This window comes from Papaver somniferum, chromosome 5, assembly GCF_003573695.1.
Source record: "Papaver somniferum cultivar HN1 chromosome 5, ASM357369v1, whole genome shotgun sequence".
NCBI classification, from domain to species: domain Eukaryota; kingdom Viridiplantae; phylum Streptophyta; class Magnoliopsida; order Ranunculales; family Papaveraceae; genus Papaver; species Papaver somniferum.
In genome coordinates, this window is record NC_039362.1 from 32829225 (window position 1) to 32833129 (window position 3905).

The window sequence follows — 3905 nt, forward strand, 5'->3', positions numbered from 1 at the left end:
TTAACTTAAAATTAACCGCAGAGTACAATAAATCAAACAAGTCACCACCAGAAAACTGCATATGAGCCGAAGCGCATCTCATGCATGTTGTAAAAAAATCAAATATAGGACCTGGTGAAATTGATGAACTATTCGACATGAATTAAAAGCAAAACAAATGATAAATAATAGCGAGTTTCGTTGACTATTACTATTAAGGTTCTCTGTCGTCGTTGCTACAAAGTTTGAAGGGAAGTAAAAGAATCAAAAATAAGACCTGAAATTTGAAAAAAAAATAAAAAAATACCGTTTTAGATAAGCGACCTGAGTGCCTTAATCTTTCTGACTCTATCTGTAGCTGCTTGAGCCTTATTAGGGAAATCTGGTTGAAATACATAGGAGTCAAACAACGAAAACAAAAACATGGACACTGATATTTCAGAAAAATAACTTAAAACAAAACCTTATCAAAGAAAACTTACAGAATAAGGCTCAAGTTCGTCCATAATAACAAATAATCGTCTTCTAGCAATAACAAAGCAGTTGCAGTAAGTATGGACAGAGAGACACAAGAAAACCTAAATAAAATCCAACAAATAAGTTATCAGAGTCAGTAAATCACACACCACCAGATCTACGTATATTAATACACAAGATCTAAGCTGGTAAAATAATAATAATAATAAAAAGAGCCTCGGGTGATCCCTTCACGCCGCCGGAAAGAATGAAAACAACCAAAGAATAAGTAATCATAAGTGATCAGATTCAAAAGATCTACATACAATACACCCATATGAATAAGATCTGAAGCTGGTGTAAATAATACAACTCACTCTGGTCTGCTGATTCCAACCGCCTTCCCCAACGCCGCCGTAAAGAAGAAGGAAAATGGAACCTAAACTAAACCTAAACGAGAGGCACTGTGATAACAACGAGTTTATAAGGAAGGGGAATGATCCCGTGTGTGCGCATCCCACGGTTTCTGTATCGCTCACAGCCACACGTTTTCTTAAGACAATTTCCCCGGCATAGGTGTAAATTGGGCTACACAGGGCAGCCTGGCCGGGCAGAGGTGAGCATGGGCCGATTGTTACTTCATTGGCATCCAATCCAATTTACTTCATATTTCATATTTAGCATCGGCATCCAATCAACATCCAACGCATTTGCATCTAATGGATGTAGGGATGTACGAATTTGCTACGGATAATATAATGAATATGTTTTATAAGTTAAAAATCTTAATGAAAAAATAAAACCAACATGGACGATTTTTATACATGTGTATAAATATTAAAGTATCATGGACAACAAGCTAACAACTTAAGAATTCCTAAACTATCTACATATTTTTTTAAAACTATGTAAATGTCCTTAATTTAACGGGTATGGATGTCCAACGGATTTTCAAGGTTGCATCCGGACCCAATCCGTGATTTGTTGGATTTCAAAAATCTCATACGCATCTAATCCATTAACGAACGGTTCGTGCATCCATACGCAAAAATATGATTGGTCACGGTTAAATTCGTTGATTACGGGTTAAACGTTCAGCCCTAAGGCCAGGTAATACAAAACCACTACTGCTACTGCCCACCGGCACCACTGCCCACTACTGTTGCCTCTAACCACCACCACTACCCAACACCGTCGTCAACCACCACTGATGTCCACCACCACCACTACCCACAGCCGCCGCCAACCACCACCACCACTGCCAAGCACCATCGTCACCGCTAACCACCACCACGTTCCCCCACCACCAACGCTGCCAACCACCACCACTGCCCACCACCTCGCCAACCACCACCGCGACCGCTGCCAACTACCGCCAACCATCGCCACTGCCGATGTCATTGCATATTTGCGGTAATAAATGATTACAACTTTAGATATCTTCATCTGAAAACCACCGCATGCTATAGCCGTAATTGTTTTTTCTGTAAAACCAGAAAAAAGGAATATTGCGTATGAAATAGTCGATGTCATTTTAATGCGGTAATAAAATCATTAGGTAATGATGATACCAGTAACTTTAGGTTTAAATTCGCCCGCGCTAAACATTTTCGGCGAGAAAACATTTTTATGTTGGTTTATAAACAACGGGTTCAATTCAGTTGTGGGTTCTGGCGATCTGTTTGACATGGACAACTTTAACTAGGGTTACCAGAATGTAGCTACAGGATCTAACCAGTGTATGGAAAACGGTATATAACTGTCGTATGTGTTATATTTTTTTTTTATTGTTTTGGGTTGGATCATAAATGTGTGCTTATTTTGCATGAAAACAACATCATTTCTTGTGTTCTTTTGGGACCACTTTGGCATTTCTTGTACATGTCTATTCGGTATTATCTTTTCTCGGAGGAAAAATGTATATGAATCGTAGATACATGTGATGTATGATCGGGGAAAATGGAGGAACAAGGATATACAAGAGTCTTACTAGGGTGCACGCAACGGCGAAGCTATAAACTATAGTAAGGGGAAGTAAAGTCTTGATAGGGGTAGCAAGAAAGTAAGATTAAGTTTGGGAGAAATTTTAGCCATGAAAATTTAGGCTTGAAAGCCCAATGGATAGGAGTAGCAAGTGCACAACCTTATTATAAGCTGGATTCGCCACTGGTAGTTGATTGCATAATCTAAACTCTGCTACTCTTGGTAGTTGTTGGATAGATTGATATAACCCGACAAAGGATTTTATTGGATTAAATAAAAGAGCCTTTGTATAACTCATATCACTGAGATTGAATAGAGTTGTTTTCGAACAGATTTGTTGTTCCTTTACTGTTTGGAATACGATCCAAAGGAATTGTTCCAGTGTGTGCACTTATTGAATGTCGGAAGCGCAAGGATACTGAAGAAACTAGATGAACTATAGGTTTAGTTGCTTGGTCTCAACTATACGAAGTTAGTTTTATTTTGTATAGCGGCTTAATTCTGAGAGTATTCAATTTTGGACTAGGTCCCGGGGTTTTTCTGCATTAGCGGTTTCCTCGTTAACTAAATCTTGTCGTGTCATTTACTTTTGTTTTCCGCAATTATAATTGTTGTTATTATATTTAAAGTAAATTACACAGACGGTAACTCTGTTTTACTTGATAGTGATCATATGGAGTTTGGTTAAGTCCGAACCTATTATCAAGTAATCCAACTTTGATTGTTGTATTGCCTCGATCTCATATCCATCAACGATCATACAAAGTGTGAATACCGATTCGTTGTATTGTCTCGACTCAGTCCATGGAAAATCACTTTCGGTAAGAGGACTTATAGGTGGAAAAGTTTAAGATTGTGGTATATTTTGGTACCCTCGTCTTTTCAATTGGTATCAGGGCAGGCAAACACGAAAAGATCTAACAATATTTGTTTGGTACGATCTAACCTATAAGAAATGAGTCTGCAACAAGGTAAGGAAAAACCGAAAATAGACTCTATTAACGTACCACAAGGTTTGAGTAAAACTCGTTGTGGGTTTAACTTCAGAAAATGTTTAGAATGGATGTCTTCTACAAGTTCTACTTGCTCTTCTGAAAATATGTACTTGTGTTCTCAAGAAGAAGTCAAGTTAAGCCTTGTATTCACGATCAATGACTCTGATTCTGAGTCTGAATCACTTCATGATGATAAATAAGATATTGATTATGTGAATATAAAAAGGTCTCAGCTAAATGAATTGAGCAACGAGTTCCTCTCATGTGCAACTGAACTCACACTTGCACTAAAAAGATAAGGAAAAATTCTTAAATATCTATGTGATATGAAAGATGAAAATGATCAACTCAATCTTGATCTATCATCTCTTAAATCTGACCTTAAAAGTCTTAAGATCCGTTCTTCCTCGAAGATTCAATCCTTAGAAGCAAAGTAAAGGAAAGTATTGATCGAGAGAATAATATTGAGGTGTTAAGAAAAACTGCAGCAGA

At 37.6% G+C, this 3905-nt stretch overlaps 1 long non-coding RNA gene across 1 annotated transcript; it reads right to left on the reverse strand.

The window, feature by feature from the left end:
* Nucleotides 1-285: 285 nt before the first annotated feature.
* Nucleotides 286-885, reverse strand: LOC113281339. Its single transcript, XR_003326037.1, has 3 exons — nt 813-885; nt 462-557; nt 286-361 (listed from the first exon to the last, which is right to left on the reverse strand). It is a non-coding gene; the product is annotated as an uncharacterized LOC113281339 (long non-coding RNA).
* Between the last annotated feature and the right edge of the window lie 3020 nt (nt 886-3905).